The 18611-nt window shown below is 41.0% G+C and overlaps 1 protein-coding gene across 5 annotated transcripts in view; it reads left to right on the plus strand.

The window, feature by feature from the left end:
- Positions 1-18611, plus strand: part of ESRRG (estrogen related receptor gamma) — a 458151-nt gene that overhangs the window by 102369 nt on the left and 337171 nt on the right. The window contains exon 2 of one of the 5 annotated variants that reach the window (XM_080650913.1): positions 4807-4925. The exons of the other annotated variants lie outside the window; for them this stretch is intronic. The gene's annotated coding sequence lies outside the window, so the exon portion shown is untranslated. The remainder of the gene's footprint in view (positions 1-4806; positions 4926-18611) is intronic. 5 annotated transcript variants of the gene reach the window in all.

The following is an 18611-nucleotide window of genomic DNA, read 5'->3' on the forward strand; positions in this document are numbered from 1 at the left end:
AAGCAAGGTTGTCATTCCATGCACAATGGTGTAATACAGAAGGCATTGAATACTATGCAAGTTAACAAATAGATGAGACAGAATGGGGTTTAGAAACCCATGGATGGGTTTCTTCATGAAAGATGGGGTTTGGGACTAGAAAGCCTGGTAGAGAGTCAGGACGCTCAGGTTCTTGGAGGCTCAGACCCCAGCCAGCTGTAGGACCTTGACCTTATACTTATTCCCAATCTTTAAGGACCTTCTCAGCTCTCACATTCTGTGTCCAAGGTTTGAAAAAAGTACTCAAATAAAAAGTAAAATCAACACTGCTAATATAGCTAAAAATTTATTGCAGAAACTTGTCCAACTATTTCTTTTTTTTTAAAATGTATTTTATTGATATTTTACAGAGAGGAAGGGAGAGGGATAGAGAGTTAGAAACATCGATGAGAGAGAAACATCGATCAGCTGCCTCCTGCACACCTCCTACTGGAGATGTGCCCGCAACCAAGGTACATGCCCTTGACCGGAATCGAACCCGGGACCCTTTAGTCCGCAGGCCGACGCTCTATCCACTGAGCCAAACCGGTTTTGGCCCAACTATTTCTTAATGATGTTAAAAAGAAAAACAAAAATGAGGATAAAAGCAAAAGTAGAAGTCCTCCTTGGAACATTAGTTTTGTTGTGTCTAGTTGGTAAGCACTGTTCCTCCCAATACTGTTAGGTTGCTTGACTCCTTAGGGTTTGACAGATAAGGCAGAGGGAATCTGTGAGTCTAGAGGGGGGCAAAGAAAGTTCATCCTAAAAAAAAGTTAAGCCAATAATGGAGCAAGTATATAACTTATTGCTCCAATACTACTTCCAGAATTTCCCCAAACAATGCAAGAAGCAGACATAAAAGAAAAAGAGATGTCATCCCATTGCCCTTCAACCCTTTTGTGAATATAAATGTAAAAAGTTCTGAACATCATATAAGGGAGGAAATTGTTCCATGTTGCTTTAGATGCTTCATTCTCTGTAGTCCACAGTGACTCAACTAATAGGAGGTGGGGTGGGGTGGGGGGGCTCTAGATTGGCTTATTTTCCCTCAAGAGCACTTGATTAAGGCAGCATAGAATGAAATGTACCTAAACATACTGTCTTTCCTCTCTTAGGAAAGTCATAAGAGTAATAATAATGAGGGGAAAGACAGATTCATTTGAGTACAATCCATCATTTAAGCACAAAACGAAACACAAACCTCATTATTGAAGAGTAATAAAAGTGAATCTAAGTGGCACTTGGTTTCCTACCAATAAAAATTGCTACCAGTGCAGCTAGTTGCCTATCTTTGTGAAATTGAGATGAATGTTACCTTTGTTCAATGGACCCATAATTAAGAGGTGGCTCAACATTGAAGGCTATTGCTTTAAAAAGATATTGCCTTGTAAATGTCAGACCAATGGAGACGCCCGGTTATGAAGGTTACACCTGCTAAAGGTAAACTTAATGAAACAGCCAATGGCATTGTCATGGTTTAGAGATTCACCCAGTAGCTTATGCACTTGCAGCTTCATGGAATAGCATCTTAGTTTAATTCTTTCCAGCTTCTGTTCACTTTAAGCTGGAGTGTTGAAGTGTATGGGGGAAGGGAGTAATATGTGTGTTGTAAACATACAAACACACACATACACACACACACTTTACGAGCATTTTCTTCTCTGACATACTGAGTCATACTTAAAGGAAGTGTTAGAATGATTTATATTTTGCATATTATACACAGTTTCTTCATACTTTCCCTTGGTATTTTTATCGGATACATCTTTCCCAGGAACTTGGACTGGATGTTTTTATTACTTGGTGGTGGATAAGTTGTGAAACATGCTTTGAAGTATGAATTCAGCCCTGGGAGGCTTGCAGAGCAATGAACTTTCAGAAGGTGTTTGGGTCTATCCTGGAGAGCAGTCCTTTTTGCAGTTTTTGTCACAGGGGAAGATAGTTTAATCCCGAGCTTTTGGGGAAGGAGGTTAAGGTGGTTTTGCCCCAGGTATCTGCTCCTTGAAATGGAATATGTAAAGAATCCTACAGGGAACCAGCAGGTAGTAGGTGCTCAACGAATGCCACCCTTTCCCATGGGTGTAAGCTATGTCCTGAGTATTCCATCAGTTCTCTGCTTTTTTTTACCTCTTTGATTAAGGATGGCTCTTTGCAGTCAAAGAGATTAGATCTCAGGCCACGGTGTCTCTAGCATCTCTTCACAAGGCTTAAAAGTAGAGCAGCGGTCCTGTAAAAACTAAGAATTGGAGTGAATGTTGTCTGAATTCTGTGAGTGCCTTTCTCATGAGACCATGTATTTCCAAAGTGTGTTAGAATCATTTATTTCTCCGACCAAATAAATACCAGAGCCACAATAAAGGAAAGACCCTTCAAGATTGCCCACCCAATTGGCAGGACAACTACATCACAATAGGACAGTTTATGACTCCCATCACCTGAGCTTGACCCTTGCACCTGTCTTACTGTACTTTCTGGTTTGCTTTCTTTTGAATAATGGCTTTTCCAAAAATTAACCAGCAGCTGCTGGTTTTTGTCTTTCCTTTCCAAATCTGTCCTTGATCTGACCAGTTTGTTGTATTAAAAAGGTGGTAACAGGTAGGGTATTGAAAGAAGAATGAGAAATAGAGGAATGGTTGTTCCTTGGTTGATAAAGCAATCTGATCTCATTTCTGAGTCCCCAGTTGATGTTTGTTTTTATTAAAAATGTCTGCAAGGGTAACTGTCCTGAGTATCTTATCCAGGAAAATCACATTAACTAGCTTTGCTACAGAGTCAATAGGAGTTACAAAAATATATGTCTGCGGATTAAAAATGACACAAAGCAAATTTGTCAACTAAAACAGATAGGCTTGGCAATGGAAGCATACATCTGACGACGTTCAAGTCCTAGATGCTGTTCTTATTTTTTGGAAAAAAAAATTATAAATTGCTTTTTAAAGTATGTTTGGAGCCTGCTGAGAACATTCTGAATAAAAAATGAAGGGTAACCCCGAAACTGCCCTCCCTGTCCTCCAAGGGGAGAGAAAGAGAGAGGCAGTGGTTGGGGGGTAGGGAGGGAAAGAGACCTGTGTGCTTTATCCAGGGGGAAGTAATTGAAAATGCTAATTCCGTGCCCACAGTCTACAACTTTGAAGGACAGGTCCTTGTCATTGGACTCCTCGAGAAACAGCCGAGCAGAAATAAAAATAGATCATTGACCAAAAATATCACTTTCCAACTGAGAAGGTTTAAAGTGCTGCTGCCCATTTCTCTGTTTAAAAAATTAGAAACCAGCCTTTTTATTCTTTATCCTGAGAACATTGAAGACAATGTATATGTGGTTGAGGAACAGACATATTGTGGAACTCAGTTTAAGAAATGTTGAGACATTTTTATTGCTGTTTTTTTTCTCCTTGGCAAATGAATTGTCTGCAAGGGTCAAGCTCAGGTAAAATCAGGAATTTCACAGGTTCAAGTCCATTAGCAGTTATTGGAAAGACGAACGTAGTTGGAAGTGATCGCCTTTTTTTTTTTTTTTTGAAATAAACAGAAGTTTATTGGTTATGATAATAATCCCTTTCTACTTTAATTGTAAGCCCAAGAGTTAAACCAGAATTTGTGACTGATTTGTAGTGTTTATAACCAGTGATGCAGGGACAATTATGGCAACATAGTTTTGGAACCTGCCCTAATCATATAGTACATTAAAAACTAGGCATATACTGCCAGACTGGTATGGCTCAGTGGTTGAGCATTGACCTATGAACCAGGAGGTCACCATTCAAGTCCTGGTCAGGGCACATGCCGGGTTGTGGGCTCGATCCCCAGTGGGGGGCATGCAGGAGGCAGCCAATCAATGATTCTCTCGCATCATTGATATATTTTTTTAAAAATATATTTTATTGATTTTTTACAGAGCGGAAGGGAGAGGGACAGAGAGTTAGAAACATCGATGGGAGAGAAATATCAATTAGCTGCCTCCCGCACACCTCCTACTGGGGATGTGCCTGCAACCAAGGTACATGCCCTTGACTGGAATCAAACCTAGGACCCTTCAGTCCACAGGCCAACACTCTATCCACTGAGCCAAACTGGTCAGGGCTCATCACTGATGTTTCTCTTTTTCTGTCTCCCTTCCTCTCTGAAATCAGTAAAAAACTATATTTTTAAAAAACTAGGCATATGCTTACTGATTCATGAGAATCAAATATGTTGCTAGAATGCAGGGCTAGATTTAGAATCCCTCCCTTCCTTTGTCCCTCCCTTCTTTCTTCTATTTTTTAACATAAATTTATTGATCCAGCACTGTCTGGGCATACAGCTGTGAATAAAGGAGGCTCTGCCTGCATAGAGCTTACATTCTAGTAAGAAAGTACACAAATAAAAAATAACAATAGACAGTATGTCACATAATAGAAGAAAACAGAGTGAGGGAAGGAGGGATGGCCATTTTGAGTAGGGCGGTCAGGGAAGACTCCCATGAGATGACATTTGCAAAAAGACCCGAAGAAGTTGAGGGGATGATCATGTGAATGGCTGGGAAGGGGGGTTCCTGGTCTCGGGGCCAGCAGATACAAAGCGGGGGAGTTGCCTGGTGTATGGAGGAAAGCGAGGCCAGCAATGGTCCCAAGTGAAGTATCTACAAAAGAGAGGACAGTGAGAGGCCATGTCAGGGAAAAGGGGGGACAGGCCACATGTGTAGGGTCATTGACATCACTATCATGGCCATAACCTGTACAGTGAAGGAGATGGAGCCATCTGCAGGGTTTTGGGGAGAGGAGTGACATGATGTAACTTACATTTGTACAGGATGTTCCAGCCGCTGTTTAGAGAGTAGACTGAGGAGAGGCAAGGCCGGAAGCTAAGACACCGACTAGGAGGCAACGGCTCTATTCCAGGAAGAGGTGACAGTGGCTTGGACCCCAGAGGTACGCCTGGGGGTGGGGAGACGTGGAGGGGTCCCTGGATATACTGTGAAGGTAGTGCCACCAGGATTTGGTGGTGATTTTGATGTGGGATATGAGAGGAAGAAAATACCTGAGCCACAGACTCTCATTCTACAACCTTAAAAACCTTAGCTTCTCACTCGAATATCAACTATAACAATAAAAATGTGTAGGTGCACTGTACTGTACTTCAAAAATGAAGAAGCTTTTATTTACCTTATTTTAGATGAACTTCTGAGGTCTGGTGATAGTAAACATGCTGACCAAGTTTATGTAGTCAGTCAGTGGCAGACCAACACTCAGATTTCCTACAGAATTGGTATCATAAAGATAATCTTACCCACAGCCTATGGGGTTTCAGCTTTTGAATCATCTACAAAATCCTTTGAGAGACTGAGTCAAGGCAAGACACCTCAAATACTCTCATCGAGAGTTATTATAGTATGTGACCATGTATGATGGTAGCGGTGCTGACCTACAGTGACATGCATTTGACCATGAACTTGGTGTTCCTTTTTCCTGGTAACTAGCAGTTAATTTACCAGTTTTCACCACTGTGCGCTTATCCGGTGACTCTTGTGTGACTCGTCGGCAGTTGTGTGTGGCATAGGGATGCCTTCTGAGTTACTGAAACAAAGCACGCCTAATTAGCCTCACCAACAATTACAAATAGGACTTCAACTCGGATAGTTAGGATGCCAACCAGCTGGCTCACCTGTATGGTCTCCTTCTTTTCATGGACACGGGCAACACCTGGCATTGTTTAGAAAGCCAACTGCCGCACCAGGTTTTAGTATGATGGATGGATTCAAAAGGAAGAGCAAGTTCAACTAGCAATTAATGGAAAATAATATAAATAGGAAAAAATAAAAGCCCTACCCATTTAGTCCATCAGAGGCAGTACCATCTAAACACCTTAACCTCAAAATCATTAGTCTTGAATATTTCAATCAATATGGATTCTCTCAAAAATCAATTTGCTGCTACAAATATGATTGTTTAATAATTCACAAGTTCTGGGCCTTCAGGCTAGAAAGGGTGAGGGCAGCTGAGGAAAGAGGTAATCGCCACCTGAGATAAGATTTCAATTAACAGAAGAGAACGTCTATGCAAGACAGCTTAATGTTAGACCTGACTGTCTTTTATGTGCGTGTGTTTTGAGCTGTATGTCCTACGGGGAAGATATCAATGTAGTTCTGTTCCATTGTTTACTTTCAGAACAGAGCTATTTAGCTATTTTCCTAGCATCATAAATATTTTATTACAAGAAACCACTGCAAATTTCAGTTTTACTTACTAGATTAAAAACAATCATTTTAAATAGCTAACAACTGGTGCCAAGTCACACAGACAGTCTTCTCTGCAGTGTTGGGAAGGACAGATGCATTTCACAAGGCATTTTGGTAACTGCTTCATGCCTTTTCGGATTTATATCAGGGACAGTGATACTGTTTTGTAAATGCTGCCTTCCCAGGGCCCCTTGCCCAATGTCATGTGAATTCCCAGGACTTGTCATTCTTTCTAACACATCTCATTCATGGGAAATCTGTTCGCTAAAGAGACGTTTCTAAGTCTGGCTGCAGGAGAGCTCTCCATCATCCAGTTGCACAAGGTGGACATACCGGTTACTAATGAGTCTCATAGGCCTTTAAGATGTGATTCTCTCACTCTCGAGTCTCCATCAGGAGTCTGGCCCAGTAATCTTTTAAGCTCTTAAGAGGAGAGCCTGCATGCAGTTTCGTTTTGTTCTCAAACAACCATTTTAACAGCCACTGACTAAAATGTCCTTCTACGCTATTTTATAATGGACTAAGCAGCTATTGGAGTGGGGCTCACGAGGGTCACCGCTGGACACCCAGGAGAATGTCCTGTCACCTGTGTGCTTTGGTCCTGGCTCCACCCTGGGCCACACCCCATGTAGGGCTGGGTGACCTAACTGTCTGTTTGCATAATCTTCCTTCCTTGGATTTATTTTCCACACCTGGGTCAAAGCATGGGGCTCATTAATAAATATTTATTGGGCACCAACAGGGTATTATGTTCCAAATATATTCCCTTCCCTGTGGGCTTGGAATCCACAATTCTGGCTCCCAGCAGTCACCTCTGCCCTGATTTTGAGGAGAGTAAGTTATCTCAGCATTTGAAAGGACGTTCAAATATTTGTGAATTTCAAAGGGAGACAGTCCTTCATCTAAAATGTCCTTTCAGATGGCCAAAATGACTACATAGTCCGCTTGTCTCATAAAGTCTACTGAACTGATTCTGGGATGCGGATAAGCCCTGATAAGGTTAAAAATATTAAAACTCAGAGATCGTAATTAGGCTATCAAGTGAAAAGCATCTGTTCAGTTAGGTGTGAGGACAGTAGAGAGAGAAAAAAGAACCTCATAAAAATCGAAGAACATCTTCAAGGTCATTGGCATAGAATTGTTAAAGTCATTTGAGCTAGGTGCTGGTGTGCTCAAAATCCGATCAGTAGGCAAAGTTAGGATGTGTGGAGCTTTTCACCGAAGCACCATAAATAATTGAAAACGCCTTTAGCAAATTTCTGTTTTAATGGGAAAATACTTTGTCATGCAGTTTTTCAATTAGTATTCACTAATTCAAATTGGTTTATCATTTAGCCAACTGCACATTAGATTTTCAGTGATGCATTTTCCCATCTTCATTTTTATTTGTGGGTTTTGCAGTTGATAGTAAAACTTGTGGGGGCGGGGTTGGGGGCGGGCTTCAATCATATTTCGACTGGTGGTTCCCAGCATTTTTCTGCCTGATGCAACACCTGAAGGATTAAATTAAAAAGCCACCATCAGTGACTCAATGGAACCTGGTTTGAGGGAATGGCCATGGGACTGCAGCCCCTTGAATTAGAATCCGAGGTAAGGAAAGGGATGCATTTTAAACTGAAATAAAGAAGATGGAAATTCTTTCATGTGCCTGTGCCTCCTCCTCTCAGGTTCAAAGGAATCCATTCTCCATGTCAGACCTAACATTTCTATAGAAGGGATAACCGTCCAGGATGTGCTTTGGTAAATAGCAGTCATTAAGTGGACTCATCATTGAATTAGTTCAGGAGCCGCAGTTAATAGAAACATAAAAGAGATCCTCTGTTTAATTTTTTTTTTCAGTTTGGTGGCAAAAAAGGCCAGCCAAAAATAAAGTTTCTTGGTCTCCATCAAGGACTTCCACATTCATTCATTCATTGTTTAAGGAGTACCTCCAAAATTGCGTTACCGCTCTCAGAATATCGTGTTTGCATTTTTTTATTGCTCACTTCCCCCTTTGGACTCTAAGTTCTGTGAAAGAGAAAATGTTATGTCTCTGCCATATCCCCAGAGCTTAGAATAACAACTGGCACATCAGAGAAATCCCTATATATTTGCTAAAAGAATGCATACGTGATTGAATGATTCAACATGTGTATAAGAATCAAATCAATGAAAGCATATTTAAAGAAATAAAAATAAAGGTTAATCTCATCTAAAAATCCACTCCTCCCCCCCTTCCCCAAAGTAAGCTTGGGACCATGAAGGTAGGGAATTCCAGGGTCCCAGGACTTAACAGGGTTGAGAATAGGGGTACATCTAGGTGGGTACATCCTCTTGATCCATGGAGAAGGTCAAAGAAGAGCCAGCTAAAGTGCAAGGCCCAAGTAGGACCCCTCTTGCTCTAGTCTATGGGGAGTCCTGGGTAAACGTATCTCTTTGCGTATGAGATTATTGTGGCGATGGCATTCAAGCTAGAGCACCTTCAATAAAATCAGGTAATGAATAGATGGAAACGCGCACTAGAAAACCCTCCCACATATTGAAGAAAAGATAGAGCTGTGGCAAGGCATGCAGGACCCTCGAACACCTCAGGGACTGACAGCTCTAACTGAGGTCTGACTTGCCTGCCATGTGGGCTGGTTGGAGGAAAGATGCCTTAGGAGAGACTTAGGGGACTGAGCCTGACACAAGGAGTCTGAGGAGTGGGGGAGAAGCATATGTGCATATTTTCAGTTTCCTAATCCTTGATGTGACTATAATATATTTGACTTGCATTTCCATGTCTAGTTGAAAACCGGCTCCCTAAAATATATTTTGTACCCTCTTTCAAAATCTGACTCTCCATCAAATGGAATTTCTTTCTTCAAAAAAAAAAAAATGTAGTGAAATGTGATTAGTGCAAATGTCTGTGAAATTTATTGTACTATTAAAATCCTATTGGGTCTTTGTTTATGAAATGTATTTTTCTGTATTTGAGGTTTAAGGAGGCTTGATAATGAGGCTGTGAAGATTCATGGGCTCTTTTCTATGGCTTAATTTAGGCTCTATATCAAATATGTAAAATAACATTATATCTTTCCACCACCTCTGTGGATCATACATTTTGTTATTATTTCCCTGCCAGAGTTTTTTTCTTCTTCTCTCTCTCTCTCTTTAAAAAAAATAAATACTGAGCTACTAATAGTAGGGGCATTTTTTATAGATAGCCATTATCTAGAGCAGAAAAGAGGTTATGTAAGTCTAAATGGCAGTTTCTCATTCTTGGTCTACCCCCAGGCTTAGGTGGTCCCGTACTGACTCACATTCATTGTCGGCTGCCATGCTCATCCGTCCATACACTTTTACCACCTTAGGAAATGCACATTTCTTGGTGGACTGCATGTCCCTAACTCCCATGGCCCATTGTTCAGTTTCTGTAGGGGGCAGAGGCGTAGCTCAGCAGAGTTGTTCACAGGGTGCAGAAGCTGAGATGACCGGGGGCCTGGTCCACTTGGAAGGAGAGGAGGTGGCTGGACAAGCACACCTGTGATGTAAGGAGGCTCCCAGTGGTTTTCAATCCTTCCTCCATTTCATCACAGAACAGAGAAGGCCTTTCACAAGCCGTTCTTAGGTCCTGTGGTTTACTTTTCTCTTGACCTTCATTGCAATAATGACTTCACATTGCTCTGAGGATAAAGACCAACATCCTAAAGATGGTCTACAAGTCTCTTTCTGGTGTGGCTCCATCCATCTCTCTCTCATTTGGCTCAGCCCCTGCTCCCCGCCCTGTGCATCTGCCCAGCTGCCCTCTTCTAGATCCTTGGACTCACCGAGCTCCCTTCTGCCACAGGACCCTTGCACCTGCTGGCCTTTCAGCTACAAAATCTCCAAGTCTTACCTTTGCCTAGTTAATACTTACTGTTAAGGGTCAAGTCACCCTTACTTAGCTTCTCTGGTTTGTATAATAAATACCTTTATTATATACTTTCTGGGCATTTATTTTCAATAATGTGGCTTTGAGTAATGTCTGCCTCTCCCACTGAACTGAAACTCCTTGAGAACAGAGACCGTCTGCTTGAGCTTCTCCTGCATCCTTCCAGCACATTCTACAGAGTGGGCCCTCGATGTCCCTCGTGGGAAGGATCAAAGAGTGGTGTTAGTGTCCCCTTCCCTGAATTTCCCTGAGGACAGCCCGGCATGGTTTCATATTCGGCACACCGCCATCAAATTACTCTTGTAGGTTGGTGACTCACTTACAGATATTCATCTGGGAGTAATGGAGGGGAAGAGACAGGTCTTCATTCAACTTTTACAAGAGGGAGCCAACAAATGATTTAGAATTACATAGTTGGATGCTATTAGATTCCTTAGGGCCCCAGAAAACAGGGTGTAAGGCTGTCTTAGATGACTAAAGTGGCCAAAGACTTTTATTAACTTTGCGCCCGATTTCTATCCCAAGTAGCACTAGGAAATGGCACACACTCTCTCCCTCTACCTGCAGGCAGCGTTGTTTTAATTCTCTCCAGCAATGATGGTTTATTCCTCAGAAAGCAACCAGTTCCCTCCTTTGTAATCAGTGTCACGGCCAGGGTGCTTTTCCCGCTGCCTAATATAAATTCCTTCTGCTATAATTAAATAAGCCCATTTCCTTTGTTCTTTCCTCAGGGAGAATCGGTTTTGATAATTGTTCTTTAAATAGATGAATCATGTTCCTATAATGCCTTCCAGTTTACAAAGTGTTTTAAGTACGTCATCGCATCAAATCTTCGCACGAGGCAGGGAGCCGAGGATTCATTCCTTTCCTTTCACAAAGCAGCCGCAGAGATGGCAGAACTTGTTCAGGATCACATGGCTTGTGCGTGACACTGACGGACAGATGGGTCTCAAGCCAAGATGCTTGTGTATCTGAATCCCAAGCTGTTTCCACAATTGCAGGAGCCACCCTCTGCATGAGGGAAGAGTGATAGTCTACCTGCTTCCTTCTTTGGCTTATCACCGTCTTGTCGTATTCATGGACATGCTTCCCAGTTTCTGATGTCCACCCCTGGGTTCGTTTTCACTGCTCTTTTCGGAGCTCTGAGTTTTACATGTAGAATATGGGTTGTAGAGCCCTGAATACAGCATCTTTAAAACAGTTAAAATGATTAGAGTTCAATGATTCCTTTTACGCCTAGTCATGCCTTCTGGTATTATGGTGACTTTTTTTTTAACCAACAGGATTTGTGAGCCTAACAATGAATTTTATAGTTTAGCAAAAAAAAAAATACCAGAAGGTCCCCACTGGTGGGAATCCATGATCTAGTGGACGAGAGGACAGAGGCCAGACTTTACAGAATGCATTTATAGTCTGAATTGTGCACCCACACCCCTTTCTCTGCCATGCTCTCATGGGGCACCATGTTCTTTAAAATTCCCAGACTAGGGAATGTTAGGCACTTAGCTATGCTAAGCCATTTCTTCTTGGGATGAAAACAGAGAGGAAGTCAGAAAAAGTCAAGGACTTTCCTGGAGGTCCCTATCGGGGGAAATAACCAGGTCACCAGCATTCAGTAATATGGGGACCTGGACAGTGCTAGGGACTCACCTGTGATCACCCACTTGCCACCATGTCGCCATCTGTAGAAAGAGGGCTGGTCCCAGATTCTTCCAAACCACTGCCTTCCTCTCTCTAAGTCTTTTCATTTCTTTGTGTTTATTCCAGAGTTTAGAACTAGAACCAACCTTAAGAACTGGACTTCCTATTTGCAAACAGGGAAATATTGGGAGAAAGAAGCACTGACAATTTTTTTTTTATTTGGGTCGTATAAATTATGTCATGTTTGGACTATATTTGAATCATTAACACATCTACCAGGTAAAAACATTGCAGTGCTGATCTTGTACCAAGAACCGAACTAGGTAATTCTTTTAAAATGAATTATCTGTAGCAAAGATTATGTCACAGTTTATTTTGGGCTGTGTGTGTGTGTGTGTGTGTGTATGTGTGTGTGCGCGCGTGTGTGTGTGTGCGTATGTGTGTTTCTCTTTCAGCCAAATGGTTTTCAATAGCAATTACTGAAGTGTCAATGACCTCCTGGTTCAATTGAATTAAAAAACTTAAATGAAGTTTTACTGGTATCAGTCTTTGCTGTCATACAGGGTAATTGAGAACATGATATATGCTACAACAATGCCACCTATAGTGTCGACTTTGTTTAGAGCAAGGTAGAATTTTACATATGCTGCCACAGAAAACGGTTTTAAAATGAATGTCTGTTAATCAACAGTGTTTACGTAGTACCCACCTTTCAGAGCACTAGGAAGAAGTAGATGAAGTCAGAGTGAGGTGCTCAAGTAGTAACTATTTTAGGGAACCGGGAATTGTACTTAAGAAATAAATTCTTAATAATTCTCCATGTATTTTCTTTAAGGAATCCTTTTATGAAAGCATTCTCTGACTGTTAGTTAGAATTTATCAAATTTTTCCCCTTATGGTCAGCACTTTTTCTGTTGTCCGAAATAATTTTATTTTTCCTAACTGGAAGTCATAAAGTTATCCTGTTATATTGTCTTCTGAAAGTTTTAGAGGTTTGCTTTTCAGCTTTTAATCCATCTTGGATTTGCTGTTGTGTATAATATAAGGAAGTGTTTCTTTTCTGGATCATCAATTATCTTAGCACCATTTTCCAAAGAGTTCATCCTTTCCCCACAGATCTGCAATTTTCTCTTGTTAGATACCGAGTTACCATCTGGTGTGGTCCTGTTTCTATGCTCTCTATTTGGTTCTGTTGATCATTTTGTCTATTGTGTAAATATCATAATGCCTTACAGTAGCTTTATAACATGCCTTGATGTTTATAGGAGAAGTCAGCAGAAGGATGGACCAATAAATTTGGAATCATCATAAAATGGAATACAATAGAGCAGTGAAATCAATGAACCACAGCTCTGAATCATAGAAGCATTAACATTTAATGAGGGGAAAAAACAAAGAACTTTATACAAAATGATACCATCTTAAAAGATCACATAGAAATAAATCTAAACCATATATATTATCTAGGGACACAATCTTGTGGTCAAATTTCTAAGAAAAACAAAAGAATGATATGAACTCAACTCAAGATAGTGTTTACTTCTGGGGAGCTGAGTGTGATTGAAGAAAGGACCACGGATATGTTTAACCTTTTGGGCAGTGCTCATTATTCTAGCTCAGGGGTGGTGAACGTCCGGCCCGGGGGCCGTATAAGGCCCGTGAAATCATTTGGTCTGGTCCTGCCAAGGCATTAAGGATCAGTTAATTAAATGTTTCACCAAATATAACAGGCTCATTTTTAAGTTGATGACTTTTTATGGCCCAAGAATGATGTTATAAATATCCAAATGGCCCTGGGCAGAAAAAAGGTCCCTATACCTGTCTAGCTGGATGGAAGTTTCATGAGAGTTTATTTTATTATTATGCTTCATAATTTACACTTAAAACACATAAATTTTTATATCAACTATTACAAATACAATTTGAAAACTATAAAAATGTGTACATTATGATCATTTTATAAACGCTTATACAATTTTAAAACTTCCAAGGGACTAACGTTGTTTACATTATATTTTAGACTTCTTTAATGTTCTGTTTCTAATTTAAATTAATACACATGCATACCTATATATAGTAATTAGACAAAATGATACAATATAATGCAGTTTTAATTCTCTCTCTGGGACTGCCTAGCTGTTTAAATTTAACATGTGGCTTAAACACCATAAAACTCAATTTCCTAATCTGTAGCCTGGGAATAGTCCCTCATGGGAGTCCTTGTGAGGACTAACAGTTCCTGGCACATGGTAAACACTCAGTACAGATTAGTTTATTTATCTGCTTTATTATTTCTCCACTTAATAGAATCTGCATGTGTGTATATATGTATATGTGCATGTGTATATCTAGATAGATAGGTATGGATATATAATTTTTCACTGTTCTAGAAAGTCTATTTGGTTCATGTATTTACTTAGCCTTGTTTAAAAAACCATTTTGTTTGAAAGTACAGTTTTATTTTTTTCTTTTAAATAGATATATTTGCAGCTTTTAAAAGATAATACAGTTGAGGACTAAAAAAACATCATGTGTTTAAGTTTGCAAACAGCCTGGGTATGCAGTCTTTTCCATACTTTCAGAGGGTTAAATTATTTTTTTCTAGGATCCAGGAATATGGTAGCGAACTAATGAATGACACGTTTGTGGAATGAATGGGCATACAGGTTGCATGGGTGATTTTAGAGAAACAAGCAATCAAGGATGTAGCTAAAGATTTTGGTCTGAGCAACAAGAAGATGGAAAATATTGAGGGAGCCTAGATGTAGTTAAAGGGCAGAGTTCAACCGAAGAGTAACTTTCTGGAAATGTTAATTTTGAGATGCAAAGTAGGCATCTAAATGAATTGTGCCCAGTAGGAAGATGGATAAAATATTGTGAAGTTCAAAGTTGACATCTAAAGCTAACGTTATAAATTTGGAATTTGTCAGCATATATATGGTATTCAAAATTATGGGGACTAGCTGTGGCCACCTAGGGAGGGAGTGTAGAATATATTTTTTAAAAAAGGTCTCAGGACTTAGCTTTTTTAATTATCAGAAGACAGAGAAATGGAGAATAATCAGCAGAGGAGACTGGGAAGAAGTGACCATGAGGAAGAGAGCAAAGTATAAAGACAAGTATGTTTCTTAAGGTTCAGCAAAGAAGTATAAGAATTGAACTGAATATTTTTTACTTCTCGGTTCTACGAGGGGGAGAGAGAGTGAGAAAGAGAGAGACTTACTTAAACATTCATTGGCTGATCCCTGTATGTGCCATGCCTGGGGAGCTAACCTGCAACCTTGGTGTACCTGGATGACGCTCTAATCAATTGAGTTATCCAGCCAGGGCTCATTGCTCAATACTTTTGGCATCACAGTGATATGATGCTTTTCATAATCTATCTTCATTATCTTGAACTCTTTATTAGGATTGAAAGTAAAATTTTAAAATTAGGGAAGAATATTAGGGTTTCCTATGTTTATTTGTGTTTTTCTTGTTGTTGTTTTCTATTAGTTTAAACATTTGGTATTGTTTACTCCTTGTTTGCAAGCTTTGACAGATGAATAATTGGCACCTGAGTGACAGAAATTATTCAAGCCGACCTCTGTTAGCCATCCACATTTTGTGATTTCTTCTGAAACATGTGGCCATTTCTGTGGTCTGTAACTGCACTGTCAAGCATATGACAGGCTGAGCTCCTCTGCACATAACGGCTTTATTTCCAGGGCAGCACCACAGGGCATTCTTTTGGGAAGGCATTTTAAGAGATTCAAATTTAAGTTAAAAGCAACTCCATATGCCATTGCCAATGCGAATAGTTCCCATGAGGTGACAATCGGGTGAACAGCAAAGTTCACACACACTCAGGCGGATCACTAGAGAGATGTCACAAGTTCCTCCTCTGCCTGTCAGCTGGCAAGTCCCTTAATCGAGGAAACACAGTACATAGGTTGACTTGACCCGTGCCCGTGTATAGATGATGCCTTTGATGTTCCGAGGCACGCAGTATTTAAGCATTTGAGAACCTGGTTAGGTAATCAGAGTATCATTCAATGGGTGGAATGCTGGAGCCATGATCACTCGCTCCTTTTATATGAGATCCCCTTGTTTATGTGTCTTGATAAAGTAAGTCACTAGGAACTTCTGAGGGCATGATATTGAAAATCACGTAATACATTCTGTTCTTATTTCCTTAAAAGAGGCCAAAATTTGTCACGTTAAATTAAACGAGAGGTAGGAATGTTGATGGCATTTCCGGAGCACAGAGGGTAGCAAACTGAGCATGGTGTTGGGGGCTCCAATACAGGACAGGGATTTTTCCTTAAGGATCTTCATAGAACTTTCCTGAAAATGGCCAGCTGCAGTGTGTGCTTACTTCCTTTTTAAGATTTTTATTGGTATTTTTAAAGAGAGGAGAAAGAAGAGGGAGAGAGGGAGAGAAACATGGGTGTGGGAGTGAAACATCCATCAGCTGCCTGCTGGGTGCCTCCTACTGGAGATCAAGCTCACAACCTGGGCATGTGCCCTGACGGAATCAAATGGCCAACCTTTCAGTGCACAGGATGGCGCCCAGCTAACTGAGCTACAGCGGCCAGGGCTGGATTAGTTCTTCAATGGTGGGGGGTCATATTGAGGTTTTGTAAAGGTGATGTTGCGCTGAGTTATCACTTACGGCATTTCTAGTCCATACAGTCTCACAATTAAAAAAAATAGTGATGAAACTCATATGAAGGAGTCCATTATCTCATAATCTTAGGAAAATATCCAGAGATGAGACATTATGATGCAGCTTTACTTATAAACTAAAGAACCAAGATAGCAAGGAATTGATGTTGAGAGATAATTTCTCTTCTTTTTAACAATTAAAAAATCAGGCAGAGCATGGAGTCTATAGAGAATCCAAAGTAATGCTAGTAAAATATAGAGAATCCAAAGTAATGCTAGTAAAATATAGAGAATCCAAAGTAATGCTAGTAAAATATAATATCTGGTTCATTTCTTAGCTTGCATAGCCTTTCCAATGTTTTTCTTATTACTCTTATGATTTTTTTTATTGCCCGCCCTCCAAATTGATAAATCATTAATGGTGGACTAAATTGTTGCTTTTAGTATTTCAACTTTACCCTGTAAGAAGGGCATGCATGGGTTTATTCATTTGTCTAAGCAATTTAAAATACAACACGGGAGAATATTTGAGTCACATTTTATATAATTTCAAAATAACTTGGGCATTCTTTCAACTCTGCGAGGGGAGCCCCTGCTCAGAGAGCTCTTTGATTTATAATGACATCACATCCTCTTGGAGACAACATTATTATGTCACTGACCCTGCAGCGGTGAGGTCAAAGGTCCACGTGAAGCAATTATGGACCTGGAAGACTAGGCTTCAGTTCAGAGGAAAGCAGGCGGGGCCTCGAGTGAGGATGAAGTCAGGGCCGAGGGGGGAGAAGAAGGAGAAAGATAAGAAAGCAAATCCTGAAATATGGTCGTTGGCACGAGCAGAAACTTTACCCTCAGCATTTTCATACTATGCTTGGGGAAATGAAAAAAAATTAATGAAGGGGAAACAAGCCGGCGAGCCTTTAAAACTTTGCTCTCTTGCATTGCTAAGAAAGGCTCTGGAAAACAGAGGGGTTACATAAACGAGAGCAGGTGCGATCACGCCGAGGTAACTATTCAGCATATGTAAGTGCAGTTGGAAAATCATTGACTTGCAGAGAATACTCGAAATTGGTCCCTAATGGCCTTGGGTTTTGTCATATGGTCTTGATTATAAAGCTGAAATTGCATTGCCATGCCTTTCGTGTGAACGAGATGGATGGATAATGGTTACGTGCACTGAATACCTCCCGGCAAGGAGGATCCAGGACATCCCTGGTCACTGCAGCTACCGTTCCGCCCCGCTGTCAGGAAAACTCCAAGGGGCCAGTTCATCACCATATTTATGTGGGAGATAGAGGGGTTGTGCTTCTGTGGTTGGGGGTGCACACTCGTGCCCACATATCCATATGCAGATTGTGGACTAGCCAAAGTGGCCCTGTGACAGTGAAGGCAAAGTAGTGTTTGGAGAAGCAGCAGCATCGGTGGAAATGAGGGGTACAGAAATGAATGGGGAGCTCTGGAGAAAATCGATAACTCTGGTGATGCCTACGTGCTGGTAGCTGGCACCAGGCTGTACCAGGAAAGATTTGGGGCTTGGTTTGCAATGTTGCAGGAAGGTTAGAATGATTGACATTAGGATGGGTCCAGTAAACAAGAAGTGTCTGTGAAAGACCCGTGATTTTAGATACACTAAAAGAAAATAACCTTCCTTCCATTGACATGTTTGTTGTTTTATACAGCTCTCAGGATCCTCTCCGGAGGTGGATGTCAGCACAGTGACTACAATTCCAGCTGCTGTTGTGCTGGGAATAGATTTCATAGCTGTTTCGTAGTTGTCGCCACTACCCCTTCTGGTGTGGACATCAGGGGTGGATGATGTGGGGAGCAGGAGCAAGCCCTGTGCTTGGTCCTGATTGGGTGAGATTCAGAACCGTGCTGGGGTCCCTGACCATGACCACACCATCCCTTCATCATGAGAATATTTATCATGGATCCTGGCCTTGGGAGGCTGTGGCTTTCCCTTTCCACGCAACACTTTGCAAAATATGGCCTATTAGCTCTGAGGGCCAGTCTCCCTTCCACATCCAGCCTTGCCCTTTGGAGCCAGCTGTGATGGGAGAAACAAATCCTAGTTTGCTGAGGGGCTCCTAGAAAGTCTTCCTGTGAGAGAGACGTAGGTTTGGGTGAATGAGGTTTTCCAGCCAAAACCAGCATCCGGAAGTTCTCTGGTTGTGGTATACGATTTGCCACTCAGAGCCCAGA

The sequence above is a fragment of the Plecotus auritus genome (assembly GCF_963455305.1).
Source record: "Plecotus auritus genome assembly, chromosome: 14".
NCBI lineage: Eukaryota > Metazoa > Chordata > Mammalia > Chiroptera > Vespertilionidae > Plecotus > Plecotus auritus.